This window comes from Gopherus evgoodei, chromosome 10, assembly GCF_007399415.2.
Source record: "Gopherus evgoodei ecotype Sinaloan lineage chromosome 10, rGopEvg1_v1.p, whole genome shotgun sequence".
NCBI classification, from domain to species: domain Eukaryota; kingdom Metazoa; phylum Chordata; order Testudines; family Testudinidae; genus Gopherus; species Gopherus evgoodei.
Window position 1 is genome coordinate 32,245,553 of NC_044331.1, and position 16,259 is coordinate 32,261,811.

Here is a 16,259-nt window from a genome sequence, read left to right on the forward strand (position 1 = left end):
GTGTGTGTGTCAGGGTGGGGAGAAGTGGGTGGAATTGCCTTCTGGTTTTTGAAGCAGTAGAATTCACATTTCTAAGCTTTTCTCCTCCAATCATGAAAGTTTGAAATTTACCCTCTTTTTTTAAAAGTTGAGATTTTTACTTGCTCACATGAATCAAGGAGCTAGGGCTTTAACAAACACACCAAATAACTCATAACACAAACATAAGAGTTGGCAGCACTGTAATGTCAATTTTCAAAGAGAAATTAATGTTTTGTACTTTAAAATCAATATTACTCCTGTAATGGGGGGTAGGGAAGAGGCTACTCTGGCACACTGGCCTGGCATCACAGGTAAGCCCCTGCCTCAGTTCCACTTGTGGTATGAGCAAGCCCAAGCAGGCCTTTCTAGTATTAAAAAAGCACCTTCATCAGAAGGTCTGGTTTATTTAACAGAAAAGAACATAAAAACAAAAACTTCTGTCTGCTACTGTACCTGAAACTCTCCAGCCCTGGGTTAATCACTCTTATATTCTGCTCCTCTAACCACAACACATGCAGGCTGAACTCCCTCCCTGGAGTTTGAGCTTCTGATAGTCTTTCACCAGACACCATTCTTCCCCTGACAACAGGTAGCTCTCTGCTGAGCAAGCCCCTAGCAGCTTCACATGAAGCCCCACACCCCCTTTGTTCCCCTGAGTTGCTCTGATCCCTGGCCCGGGAGCACTTTTATCTTGGGGACTGTTTCTCTCTCTAAGCCTCTGTTCCCAAGAAGGCACCACTAGGAGTAGCTTCCTACACAGCTCCCCTGAGAAATCTCTCCCCTCAGAATCTTCCTTGAGTTTGGCTTCCTAAGTCCTCAGAAGCTTTTGTTAGGCCCAGGTGTTCCTTACCTAATTAATTGCCACCCACCTTCTTAAGCAATTAACTATCCACTGCTGTCTCTGGGTTGGCTCATTCTCCTTAGCAGAGCCTGTCTGCAGAGCCTGCAGCCCCTGCCTGACTTCAACCATGGCCAGCCCCTATGACAAGTCCACTTGGGTCTACACATTAGAAACAAGTATTTCATTAGCAAACCTTTTCTTTAAAAATTACTTTGAGATCAAGTTTAACCTCTAAAGATTAACCTGAGAAGCAGAAATGATCAAACAGACTGATCAACTAAGCAGGTGTTTTAAAAACATAGGTATGAGCTCAGAATTTTTAAAATTGAGCTAGAAAGCATATAGCACTCAAAGAAATGTCCACGGATAGTAGTGCTAGTAAAAAACAACTATGCCATGTTTTGGTTCCAAGTTACACTGAACGTTTCATTCTCCCTTCCCCAATCCCTATATTTTTACTCAGGCTGCGTGCAAGATGAGTAAATAAATTCCCGCTACCTACATTTTCATGTTGATTTAATTGGATATGGTATTCCTCTCCACTTCTATCCCTAAAATGCTGAAAGGGTTATTGGCATTATGATGATGGTTGCCACATTCCAGCTACAGGTGACTGAACTGAGATGAGCAAGGGAAAGCAATGCCAGTTATAAATACATGAATAGTTGAGTTACAATGTCCATTCTAACCTCCCTTTTGAGTTGCTCATTAGTTGTAGGCCTTTGGGGCTTACATATTGCATGCTTTGTCTTAACACAGGAGTTTTTAGTTTGTTTTTTTGTTTGCTTGAGGGATTTTTGTTTTGTTTTGTTTTCTGATTAACTTAGGTTAAAAAAAAAAAGGATATTTCCCATGTTGGTATTAGCAGTTTTGTAGTTACTTAAAAAAATGACTGAAGCCATTTCAGATTTAGCTTTTTTTATAGGTCTGATTGGATCTGATTGGAAAATTTCAGCTAAGTCATTTTTACATGATGGCTGTTTAAAGTCAGCAGTTATATGCATGGTCATTAGGTGTTTCCTATTCATTTTTTGAAACATAGAACAGTTTATCACACTACCAAAACCACCACAATTATAAGAACTCAGCTAGACAAATACCACTAGTTATTGGATTTACAAGAGATGCAGGCCGTATATCTCCATAGCAAGGAATTTACACAGCAAGTTAAGGATGGCTAAGAAGTTACTGAAAGAAAAGAGTTTTTAAGAGAGAAATATCTCTGGATTCTCTCCTCCAATAAATTGCTGGTCATAGCATTCAAAATCAATAACTGATGTTCTAAATCACACCAGCACCTTCCTTCTTTCTGAGTCTCTGATTTCTCATTTAGAGTTCCTTGTGATCAGATATAGGATCTGAATCCTGATTTCAGTGGATTACACTGAACATTTTCTTTGATTATGTAAAATCATAGTTATCTGAATTCAAACTATTAAAATGTACTATATTAATTTTACTAATCTTTAATAGTTATTATTTGAATTAAGTCTCTAAAGAGGATGGGTGTGTGTGTAAACAGCAAAATGACAATGATTGGTCAAAAATGAAAGCAGACTGCTTAGTCTAATTAGTTCATTAGTTATCTGCATATAACACACATTTTATTTAAAATTGTTTATCTAGAAAAACAAGATTGCCACTAGAAACAAGAAATCCCTTAGCTTTCTTCTTTCCACTGGCAATCTGCTAACAGCAGCAAATTACATTCAAATTACACATCAACTAGTATTAGTATTAATTGTAAACCAACCTTAGTTCACTTAATTGTGGGCATAATGAAGTATTACAATTAGCCATAATATATTATTTAAATAAGAAATATCCATATTATTTAGAGCAGGTGCCAATTATAGCCATGCTGCAAAGATGCATTTCAACTAGAAATTCTGTTTTAGCAATGCCAAAGGTCTCTGTTACTATAGTAAAATGCCTGTGGATACAAGTGAGCACAGCTCCTTTGGAGGGCCTGGGCCAAATTCTGCAACCCCACTGATTTCAAAGGGACTGTATGGGACACGGGAGAGGATTATTGTAGCCAGAATCACAGACTTCTGAAGAATAGAGCCTATAATGCAGTATATAATACATAAATAAATTAGAGACATCGTTATTGATTCAGGCCTGGCATAAACTGGCACAATGTCATTGGGTCCAAATTCAATGCTGACTCGCATCCCACGCTTAGTGATTCACAAGCACAAGTACTTAGCTACTCAAGTCAGGGGCTTTGTTTCATATCTAGTTAACAACCGGCATTTCGTTGAGCTTTACTTTCCTGAAGGATACGGTAGAATAGACAGCTTGGTTTAGCATGTGGTTGGGCAGCAAGGAATTCTAGGGTAAAATCCTGGCCCCATTGGTTTCAGTTGGGTTTCTATTTCCAGCTCTGCCAACAACTCAATGCTTGGTCTTGGGCAAGACACAAATGATTGATCTTTAAAGGTCATAAACACCTAGACATTGACTTTAATGGGAGATGAAGATGCTCAGCACTTTTGAAAATCAGGCTCCTAGTGTCTCTGCACTAGTTTCCTTAGGGGCATAAGAATATTCACTGAGAAGTCTGGGTTTAAACACATGTGTAAAGTATTGTAGTTCATGCATTTGCTATAGTTTAGTTTAGTTTGTGGTAGAACAGTTGTCCCCACTGAGCTGAATCAGACAATGAAGTAACTGGCTGCTGTTATAAAGCAAAATAGGCTAATCAATAAGAATTAACATTGTATTGTAGAAAATTGACCCTGGAGCTGCCAAAATCCAAGTTTTCAGACACTTCATTGCTTGGCATTTCTTATATCAGCCTTTACTATTAAAAGATAAATGTAACTAATGTCAAGTGGTGAAAGGGTGTGAAAACTTTGATAGATTTTAGAGTCCCCAACTTTAAAAGCGCTGAGTGTCCTCGATTCCCGTTAACCTCCTTGCTAGATATACTGAGTGCTTAGTAATTTTTCCCCCTAAAATTGTTAAAGCCGTCCAATGAATGCTTTTTAACAACAATGCTTAGCACTGCTATAGTGGTTTTTATCTTCAAAAGTACTTACAAGCATTAGCCAGCTCCTAATGACACACTCTAGTAATGCAAAGTAAGGAAAAGATTTTGATTAGAGTGAGGAAAAGTTGAAGGGAAGAAACTGCAAGCTGAAATGTGCTGGGAGTGTGCTCAAGTTTCAGCCACAGGCTCACAGTGATAGAACTTTTCTTGCTGTACATTAAGATAATTTCAGCACACTACAATTATGTGCCTAATTAAAATTAAGAAATTAGAACACAGTTAAAAGGAATAATATTTTGCTCACAGCTAATTTCATTAAAGTATTAATGAACAGGACTCATTTTATGGCTAGAGGGCAACTACTTTCTGCAAAGTACTTCCATGGTAGCTAATTTATTCATGCATGAAAAACAATCCAATGAGAAATGTGTGAGCCAGGAACTGCTGGTCCTAATTAAAATATTTAAAACACCATGTCTATTCTGTTCCATCTAGCCAAATACCTAAGCTAGGAGTCAGCATGATGCCAATTAACATGGAACAAGCAAACACACAACACCCACAGATTCTGATTAAAGTGCATATTATTGTACCATACGATATATTGTTCTACACATATATGTAAATGTTTAATTAACCCGTGTCTAAATCTGCAATATTCAGGAATCGATACTTTAATCCCTAAACAAGTGGCAATCTGACTGCATGGTGCATTCACTTTTATTTATCACAGTGCTTTATTAGGGAAAAAAAATTGGAGCCATCCTGCAATCCACTTGTTAAAGTGTTTCTGAAGGAGGGGAACTGGGGGATGAGGGGAAAGCAGGAAAAAGATTTTCACTTTCACTCTTCAGTCAGTGACAAGATTGCTGGGTGCCAAAGGCTTGTAAGAGGAACGCAGTGTTGGGTTAGCCTCAGGTAATACAATATTTTTTATTAATAATTGGAAGGAGAACCTGGGACTAAACCCATTTGTCAGTCTTGGACAGCAGCAACAAAAACAAAATAGAAATGCTTCCTTTATCAGCCAAAGAGCTGTTTGGAATGGAAGAACTCAAGGGATGGCTCCCATTAGAGAACAACACTGAAAAGCTCAGAGGAAAGTTGGAGACTTGTAAACTCAGTACAAAGCAGGATCAGGAAAAAAAAAAACCCTCTAAACTTTAGTTCACATACAGATGAGAAAAACTGGAGTTCAAGGAGACTTGGAGAAGTTGAGATTTTCCTCAATTTGCACCAACACAGGGTCTTTCTTTTGGAAAAGTTGCTTTTTTTAATTTCATCTTCAAGCAATTCATGAAAAATCTAGTTCCCTACAGAGGTTTTTCTCCATTCTTCCCCCATAGTTTCATTACCAAGTGCAGCAGAGGAAGGAAATTGCCTGCCCCTTGGTTTTTGGCTGAGTGGGCAGGCTTTTTTCCAGCCTCCTTAACTGAATACAGCTTATAATATGATGGCTGAAATGTCAAAATTTAAAGGACCTTTCTTGCCAGAAATCCCACTGGAACAAGTTTCATGAAAATTTCCCATTAACAAACCATGGAGATCAGTTAGCACTCTGTACTCATTCAAATTAACATGGGATCAAGCCTCACGCACTGGTCACAGAGAGGCAAGTTTGTAAGAGATGAGAGTGCTTTTTTTCTGGCTCCTTTGAATTCCTCTGTGTTCATTGCCCTGGACTCAGTCAATGCTTTTGGCACCTTCTTCACACTCATCTGATTCCAGAGAAGATACTGAAAGCTCTTATCCTCCTGAGAGCTGGGGAAGCAGAGATATATGGCCAGAAGAAACAGACAAAAAGAGCTCAGAGAGACAGACTGGGGGATTTGAAAGTCAGATGAAGGAGCTGAAAACCTAGGACAGGGGAAACTTGAGTGGCTGTAAGGAGCTCCTAGGAAGAGGTATCGGCCAGGGGAAATGAAAGACACTGGCAAAGGGAGCGGAGAAATGTGTCTGGAGGGGAAGAGAACAAACGGAAGATCTGGGAGACAGTGCAGAAGAACAGAAACTTGCAGCAGAGGAAAGATAGCGCAAATCTGCTGGAAGCAGACACACATATGCCAGGGGAGCCGGGGGACATGTGGAGGAGCTAAGAGATACAGATGAGGCTGTCAGCAGAACTCTAAGTAGGAAAACACTGATGGTTATACTCAGAGAGATGGGGCTAGGGGAGCTGAGAGAACTAGATAATGGAAACTGAGCTGCTCAGTCAAAGAAGTTCAAAGAACGTGGTGACACCAAAATAAGTTATTATTACTAAGGATAGTGATAATTCAGGGTCAAAGTTCAGGGCAACTGTACCTGTATTTCCCTCAAGAGCATCCACTCTAGAGTCCCAGCTCCTCAGCTATCACATCTCTTGGGCAGAGGACCCATGTCTCTCTCCCTCCTGACTGGGCTTTGTCAGGCTGCCTGCCTACACAGGGATATCTCCAGGAAGCCAGACTGCCTCACACGCCAGCATCTGCACTTTGCTTTCTCTTCTAAGGCTATAAAGACCTGGAATTGCCACCCGGTCACCAGTTACCACACAGCTCTTTATAAACAAGCACATTTATTCTTAAGGTGAAAGCATTATAGAGAAAACATAGAAAAACAATAAAAGTACCTATGTGCACACTAAAATCTTACCAGAACTCACTCATCAGTCTTACAGGGCCTCAGAAGACCAAAGCCCTTCCAACCCTTCCAAGGAAGGACTGGGAGTGGGCCCTGGGACAGCAGGTCCTGTCTGTTTGCTGGATAAGAAAGAAGTCCCTGTCACACACAGTGCTGGTAGGGTTTGGTTCTGATGTGCACCTAAGAATTTGAATGTTTCTCTAAACCATTCAGAACACATGTGTGTGCAAAAATGGAATAGGAAATATGAATACAGACTTTCCAGTCAGACAAAAAGGAAATGACAGAACTTTTAATGGAGGAAGCCTAATAAAGATGGAGCAGAATAATATTCAGTAAAGTATTGAGAAAAAGAATTGTCTTATGGGACTAAACAGGGACTCAGGAGATCCAAGTTCAATTTCTGGCTCCACCACAGAACAAGTCACTTAACATCTCTCTCTCTGCCTCAATTCTCCATCTATAAAGTGAGGATTATAATACTTCCTTACTTGAAACCCTTTGACTGTCTTGTCCATTGAAACTATGATCTTTTCAAAGTAGGGACTCTCTCTCTACAATTGCATGGTACCCACCCAGCTGGATCTTATTCCAGTTGATACAAATATTAACAATAATACATTTAGGGACACAATAAGAGGACATTAATTAGGGAGGTCGAAGTCGCTTGTGAAGATTTCACCGTAAGTTAAGAATAGCCTTTTTCACAGCAGTTTTGCATTTCCACTTCCAAATATAGCGTCCTACCAAAATAAAAATTAATGGGAAAATAATTAAATTTTACTGAACCATATCATATTGGGGATTTACCTATTTCTTCTATGACAATTCACCCATCATTAAGCCAGATTGGACTTCAATTTTAAATGTTCAACAGGACTTAAATATCAATATTTTGAACTGATATGAAGCATGAATTTCAACCTTCCCTCTAAACTTGAGAGGCACATGTGTTGCAAGAGGAACTTACAATTAAATCTGGGCAAAACTTTTGTCCAGTTAAAAATGCAGTTTCAGGTAGACCAAAACATTTCACAAATTTGTGTCAATTTTGACAAACTGTTTTGGTCGGAAAAAAAAGGAAAGAATTCCCCAAAAGTCAAAATGTTTTGCTTCAATATGTTTTGGACTTCAATTAGAAATTACTTTTTGTTTTAAACTACATTTTAATCTCATTTAAAAACATTTTTGAAAGGAAAAAAAATCTCAAAAATCAAAATGAAATGTTTTGTTTCAGGTCAACAAAACATTTCATTCAACCCAAAACAAATTTTTTTCAACATTGTGATTTGCCAAAAATTTATAAACATTTTGTTTTTGAGATGACCCAAAATAATTTTCCCCCAGTTTTTCAGAATTTCCAGCAAACTGAAAAATCCATTATTTACCAACCCTACTTACAATGCTTATAGTCAGAAAAATATATGGGGAAGCACAAAAGGAAGACACGTACAAGCAACTGCTTCTTTCTCCCCCCCAGTATATCCTGATTTATTACATGGTTTACCTCTCGCCATACTAACCAGATTAGCAACTTGTTGCAAGAAACACAATTCTGCTTAGTTAATATTTTCTGGAAGCAAAATATTTCTATATAACCTTGTAAGGTCTTCACCCCCCTGCACATGCAAACTTAAAGTTACACAAGTTAGACACTGGTCTATTCTATCAATATACTCAGTGAGCCAGATTTTGTGTTCCACTCAAACCTCTTTCCCCTGCTCCAGTTGCACAAATGGGTCATATGGTCCCAGGATGATCTTTTAATATGGAGATATACCTATCTCATAGAGCTAAAAGGGATCCAGAAAGGTAATTGAGTCTAGCCTCCTGCCTTTACTAACAGGACCAACTACTGATTTGCCCTACATCCCTAAGTGGTCACCTCAAGGATTGAACTCATAAGCCTGGGTCTAGTAGGCCAATGCTCAAACCACAGAGCTATCCCTCTCCCTAAGAAGTCAGAGACCTGAGAATTCAGAGAGATAAAAAGATGAATGAAAACCAACTTAGTTTCTCCCATATTCCCACATCCCATTCCTGCATTGACCAGAGCTTGGGAGAAATGGAGAATCTGGCCTGGTCCTTTTTTTAGGAACAAAGTATAGTCCTTTCCAGCAAATGTCATTATTATATGTTCATTTGCCAGGTGATGCTATCTTCTACCTTGGGTATTTCTAGTGTTAAATTGTGGGGGAAATGAATAGGTTTCCAAGTTATTTATCCTGCTGTCTGTGAGCTCTCATTCCTCTAGTATGGCAAATTGGGGTTTAGCACAGGCTAACAGGGGGAGGAGGATTCTTTCACTGATCAGTAAAACATTTGGGATTCCTTGAAATTTAAGATACAATTATTCCTTAAATTATTCTGCTGCCTGTTCCTTTATACTTCAAGGAAACTACTTAAAAATATCTTGTGCCCACAGTGATTATTGAGAGGCACATCCTGCAAACTGCTCTGCACTGGTACAGGAGCCCACCCACCCATTCAGAGCAGCTTGCAGGATCAAGACCTAACAGGTCTTTTGCTTGTTTGTTCTTCTCTATGATCCCTTTGCTTATTGTTTTGTCCATTTATCTCTGATGAAGGATGGATAGAAGGGAAAGCATCGATGGATCAGATATAAAAACTCAGGACAATTTTTAATTCATCTTCATCAATCTCTGAAAGCCACTAACACTAATTACTATAGGACAGAGATATCTGAACTTCTCGAAGATGACTTGTACTAATCCACAGCTTGAGCATCCTTCTTGCAAGCAGCAGCTCACAAAGGGCTGTTACTCTCTGTGGAGCTCTCAATGAGCCAATGGGAGTTCTGCCCATCAGCCACAGGATAGGAAAAAGGGCAAAGACTTCTACTTTAAGACTTTGAGTGGAACTTGAGCGGCATCCTCAGGTCCTCTGCATGAGGATGAATTTCACCCAAAGAAATTATGGGATCATCAAAAAGGGAACAAACAGACAAAATCCTCTTAAGAAAATGTCTCTTCAGACTGTTGTTTTTTGTTTGATAATTTAAATGGCGTTGCAAAACAGAACCTCCATGAGAGGCCTGAATTTCTGCATTGAGGGAGGAGAGAGAGATTTAGCTCTTGTTCTAACTAAGCATCTTGGGTAAATTTCAACATTTTCATGTACCAGGAGCGAAAGAGCAGACTTCAAAGAAGAAGCCACATTTTTCTGCATCTTTAGCCAGACAAACATTAGTCCATCCCCTTAATGGAAGCAGCTATTTTAAAGAATGTTAACTGGCTGCTTTCTAAATATGCAGATATTCTGTTGTCAGACATCCACAAAGTAATGAACAGGTTCTTAATATTTAATAAACCTTGTATGCTGTCCCCAGGCAGGGAGCACAGACTGTTGATAGCCAGCTACTAAATGGCCATTAAGATACAGAATGTCTCTTTAAAATGTGCTTAACAAACAGGTTATATCACCTACCATGGAATGTGAGTTATGTGAGCTGTAAAAGTGGAATATCCCCTCCCTGAGCAAAGCTGGATACACAGCAAGGGAAGTTAGCATGTCCAGCACTCAATCCAAAGCCTAAAATAAAACCTCTGCCCTGTGACAGATGCTTTTCCCTTGTGCTGTTAGAACTATATAATATGGTGCGTGGTAATGGGAGAGCGGTCCACAGGACTCACTGTAGTCAAAGGAGGCTATAGAGAAGTCGTTTATAATGTGACTTCATGGGAACCTTGTTTGTTGTCTCTTGTGTACAATGAAAGTCCTAATATATTACAATAATGATGTTCACTAATTGGATCTAGAAGCCATTAATACAGAACAATAATATTTGTGCACTTTGGTACTGGATTTTTAGCTCATAAAAGCAAAAATTAATGCTAATGCAATCAGATGAAAATCGGAAAATCTTTAATGTAATTAGGGCCAGATATTGCCTTTCCTGTGCTGGCACACCAGGAGTCTGAGAGGACATAGGAAGCCTCCGTCCCTCCATGCATGCAGGAGAGCAGGCTCTCTAGCCTAGATTTCCTAGAGAAAGAAGAATTTTGGGAAGGGTGACTGGACATCACACCTGCCTATACACTTTCATGACCAAGAACTATTAGTCTGTCAACTAGGAGCCATGCCCAACCAACTAGTGTGTCTACTAGCTGCAGCATCATTGACTAAACAGCAAAAGGCACCATTCTGACACGCAAGCATCTTTAAAATGCACTTACTTCCAATCTGGGACCTGCTGCTCTCCAGAACTGTTATGATGTGACCTGAACAGAACTCTTCTAGGCTGGTCACTTGCGTCGATCTTATCCCTTGCATGCAGCTCACCTTGGCTGGCACAAATCTGCCGCTGAAATAAAAGAGAAATGGAGCAACATAGAAGCATTAACATTCATAAACTTTCCATTTAATTTCTATGGATAAAAAAAACCTGTGCACTAGAAGTGAATATGGAGGGTCAAATTAGTTCAGCTGAACTCCAAGTAAGCTGGCAGAAGAATTTGGCCCAGTGTTTATTGGAAATGCATAGATATGAATACAACAGACAATGTGTTTTTAATTGAAAATCGAGCACTAGTCTTTAAAACTAGTCTTAACTAGCTCTTTATAAGAACTTTATCGGTTGAAATGTGGCTTTTTTTAAGTTATACTTCTTGATGTCTAATTGGCTTAATGCCTGAAGAAAAGGAACAAATGTGATTAGAGATGAGTGAATAGTCTTTTCAAATCAGGATCCTCTCTGAAACTTAAAAACAAACTGGATCCAAAAAGCTCAGATTGGTTCTTGTGATGCGTGGGAGCCTCCATAGAGTTAACTGGGACATAGTTAATGATTTTAAAGTTACACGACCAAAAGACATACCAAGACATGTCCCTGCTGGAATGTGAGTGGATACAACAGGAATGTGTAATGGCTACATATGATTTTATTCAGATATTTCTGCAGGTGAATAATCCATTTTTCTCCTTCTCTGCAGTGGCCTGTGGTCATCCTTTAACTCCATTAAACATATTAGAAATGGAGTAATGTTTTGAAAGGCCTGTACCTCCATAAGCATTTCAGAATCAAAAGAACTATCACAGGGAAAATATCTTTTAAGAAGGCTCATTATATAGAGTAACTAAAATTAGATGCAGTATTTGTCATCAAAGAGATACCTTAGTGTAGTGCTGATGAGAATTTTACATGCATGATTGTTCTACTGAAAAGCCATAGAAAGCCTAAATGGTGTTGTCTGCTCTAGACTCTAGAATGTCCCTTGTTGCAGCAGCTGCTCATAATGGAGATATAGCCAAAGGGTCAAGCTTTTATACTAGCAAGGGGTCTGACACATCTGATTTTAGCCCTGTGGTCTTCTGGGAAATGTAGTTTACCACATAGGTGGCCATTTTTTCCTGATCTGTGTGTTTCTAATTGGTTAAATTAAAGAATGTGAGTTTAAGAATTATTATTTTTTAAAGCTTAAATAGGGCTGATGAGTAAATACTGGTAAAGGGTTGTTTATTTTTGGTAAGTGAAGAAGCAGCTTCTAATTCTTCTAGGTGAGAGGTTATGAATGATAATCTCATTTTATAAAGTAATTTGAGCTGGATGAATCAGGACGGAGGGTCTTTGAGACACTGCTGGAAGGAACATGGAGTCATTTGCAGTGAAGTTCGTAGTGAAAGCATTTACTTGGGTTGCAGTTGGTTATGTTTATAGTTTGCTAAATGTCTTCTTTTAATCATTTTAAAATAAAGAGCTTTTTGTCTTTCTGAGATATATCTTCCCCTCCTAGTGTACTGCAAGTCTGCCTGCCTACAAAATGAAACTTCACAATAACAAAAAGCACATAGATTGGCTGATGCCTTTTCTAGCATTTTCAACTAGATATGCTATATAGAAGCTTTTTTTTCCAGCTAGGCATACCCTATGAACAGATTGATTTTTGCACAATCTCTGGAGTAATGTACCTGCTCAGATTGCTTCAGGGAGTTAAAAGAACCATTTGTGCAGTCAGGTGCCATTCAGCATGAGTAAATGTATCAGAATCTGGCCCTTAACTGCTAGGCCACCCAGCAATAAAAAAGAATAACTGACTTGGTGTTTTCGGAGTAATGTACTACGCTGTTATGCAGTAAACACAGGTTTGTTTGGCAGTCTAGCATTCCCAGGGGCACAAAGCGCTTCAACATTCACATTCAGTCCTTGAGTGGGAAAAGATCATCTTCCATTGTTCAAGAGTAGCCCATCTGGCTAATTGAGTAGCACTGTTTCCAAAGGCCATCCCTTATCCCTTTTGGAAGGACAGTTATATACCCTTTTCTCATATAGTAAGGCTGGTAGTAGCATGCTATGCAAAAGAATAGATTACACCTTTCAACACTGGAAAATAAACACTGAACATACATCAAAATATTTTCTTTGTAAATCAGAAACTTTGACACCTCAAATCTTGAGTTTAAAAGACTTCCAGTCTGAGCAGATAGTGTAATTAAAATAAATAAGCAAAGACTGTGTGTAGAATGAAACTTAACGTGTTGGAAGTGTAGGTAAACTAACATGATTATGACTAATTTTAAAAGATTGGATGCTGTACCCACATCAACTTTTTGAATCTTTCTTGGCTTAATAGTGATTTTTCCAAGGTATATTCATGTGTAAATTCCAGGCACAAGTTACATCTTTGTTTTATAGTTAACTTTTGTTCTAACATATTGTAGCAAAAAAAAAAACCAAAACCTTTCACACTCAAAAAAACTGGTCCAGTTAGCTTTGAAGTTGTCTTTCCTAATGATGGAGTTCCACGCCACTATGCTTATACCCACAGCTATCTCAATACGTATGGATACAGTTAGGCAGCATCTAAGAAGAAGGGTCTTTAAGGCAAAGAAAATAAACCCTAAACACCCAGAACTGAATAATGAATGAAAAGTTTTGAAGCTCCCATGCAAACAGACTGGCTGGCTGCCTATGCAAAACAGAATTTTGAATAAAGATGCCAGTGGTGCAGCATACAGGAGCTATCATTTAAAGGCCCTATATAGCACACATTACACAAGAAAACTCCTCCTGAAGTCATGTTGCTTAAGTCAATGGGTGTTTTCCTGAGTAAGGAGCACTGAATATGGCCCCCAACGAGGCAGAGAGTTAGTATTCGGAAGGATCAGGGGCATGTCACGAAAAGACGGAAATGCTGTGTACTGCAGCCAGCAGCTTGTAGTGCAAATGAGAAGTGAGGTTATTAAGCAAGTTGCTTTGGTTTCACTAGTCCACATAAAACGTCCATCAAGGAAAAGCCACAAGTAGTTGAGAGAAAGTAGATGGGCTCATGTGAACGAGCTGAAAAGGGCAAGGAGAAAAATATTGTGTTCTTTGCCTGAGGCTGAGGGAGAGATTTAAGCTGAGGAAAGGGAGGAAGGAAGAGAGACTGCTCTATCTACTGGCAAAGGGAACACTTTCCATTGCGAGTCAGGGGTTAGAGAAAAATGGAATCTATTTCTTGTGGAAGTTACATGCACTGGATGTTAGAAAAGTTTGGCTTGCTTCTGGCAATCTGCTCCAGAGAGGGCATTGTCACTATTTGCAGTATCCGCAGCATGCGACTTCAGGGTGCTTGTGACAGATTAAAAGGAATTTTCATGTCTTTTTTTAAGGCAGCTCAGAAAAAAAAATAAAAGACTGTTATCCTTCTAAGTACAGAAGAGAGGAGAGGTGTCCTCAAAATACAGGCAAATACAGACAATGTTGGACTTAGTGAGTAAAGGCTGCCAGGGAAAGGAGAGACGGGCCACTCAAAGTGGTCTGGGTAGTTGTGATTTCAGCTAGGTGAGATTTTTCAGCAGAAAGTCTTTTCAGTGAAAAATCAGATTCAGCAATATTGAAGCATTATGTGAATTCATGTTGGTTTAGTTGAACTGTTGGTGTAAAAAAGTCCGAAGAGTTGAAACAAATTGTTTCAACAATTTTTTGGATTTTTTTTATTCAAATGACTTTTTGGTTCAAAATTTCTTTCAATTTTATAAATAATTTAAAAATGTTAAAAACACAGTTTAAATTTTGTTTGATACACAATTAATTTTTTCAACTTTTCAATTCACCAACAATTTTTAAAAATAGAAGTTTTGGTTTGACCCCAAATCCATTTTTTCCCCACTTTTTTGGAGTTGCTAAGGGAAATGAAAAATCCATTATTCACACAGCTCTCCTTCTGACCCGCTGTCACTCAAATGGTAGGATCCGGGGCTACAGGATTCGTATCTCTACCCCTCAGATAATGCAGTTGGAAGCATCACCATCAGACTCTGGTTCTCTGCTGCATCCAGATGTCTCTGAGGTTCACCTGAAACACGTCCCCTCCTCTTTTTTGCTGCCTGAGTTTCTCTTGGAGTTTATCCTTTACTGCATAGCCTGGTAGCTTGCTAAATTCAAGCTCAAGACAATCAAAAAGTAACCAGGGCTGTCTCATGGGGTCATCCCACATGATAGATTTGTAATTTAAATTCTCTTGGGCTGGCAGATCTGTGCCTGGTCAGCCACTGCTACAAGAGTCCTGGGGACCTCCAAGTTCTGGACACTACCCTGGAAATTTGCTTGTAGCTCTCTAGGCCAGCCTGAGTCTGGATTCAGAGGGGCCAGGTTCTGCTCCCATTTTCTCTGCTGTTAAAACTGTTGTTGTAAAATTTACACTAGTGTAAATGGAATTGGTGTCAGACCAAGTGATTGCGCTTTGATGCATCTTCTGCATAGTGGAACACTTCCCTTGCAGCATAAGGGATGTGATGGGGATTACAATAGGATAGTTAAACTTGGATACATAGAACCTAATATCCATGTCTGACTATATACCATGTAGGGAAGTGAAGTGGTGAAAGAGACTCCCTGAGCTTGGTTACTGCTAGAATTTTACTTCATGACTCCCTCTTTCTAGAGAGCCACTTCCAACTCTTTTGTACTTTGGGTGGAGAGAATGAGCCATGTCTGCCACAATGAGTCAACAGAGCATCAGCAGTTTTATTTCCATGTCTGTGGATGATGCCTAGTGCCACAGAGCTCTGATTTCAGCTGGGCCTTGTATGTGCTACTGTAACACAAATAATAAAAATCATAATAACATGGGACATGCTGATCTCTTAATTCAGGTTTCTGTAGTTGAAACTAGTCTGTTTACAAATTCAGGCCCTTTAAAACATTTCATCATCTGCCACTCTGCTCAGGATTCAACAGCTTAAAAAGCTTTAAAGAATTTAACATCTATTTTATGCAATCTTTCAGCTTAGTGTGCATCAGCATCCAACTCTGAATGAAGCACATAACATTTCATTCTCATGAAGCTACCTAATAAGAGGGAGTCTCATTTTTCTTCCTTAATGCAATAGCTAATAAGCACTTTCACTTGCTGAACATTCGGGGTCTGATCCAAAGCTCACTGAAGTCAGTGGGAGTCTTGCAATTGATTTCACTGGGCTTTACAACAGATCCTCTGAGAGGATGGTATTTTAGAACTTCAAAGAATTGCAAATGCTGATTGGCTGCTGTTGTGCCAGTCAATGATTCATTTGGTTACCTTGAGATTTCTACCCATTGCTAGGTTAGTAAGAAATTAACTAACTGCCCCCATATATAATCACTAAAAACACAGAGACACGTGCTCTAAATAACCCAAAGATGTCCTGAATGTTAGTCTAAATAGTAAACACAACAGAAAAACATTTCATTAGAAGAGCCTGCTATCCTTCACCAGCCACATGTGCTGCGCTTCTTTAGTAAATTGAACTAACTTGAAAAAAAAATCAAAAACAAAACTGCTGCGAGGATTTTAA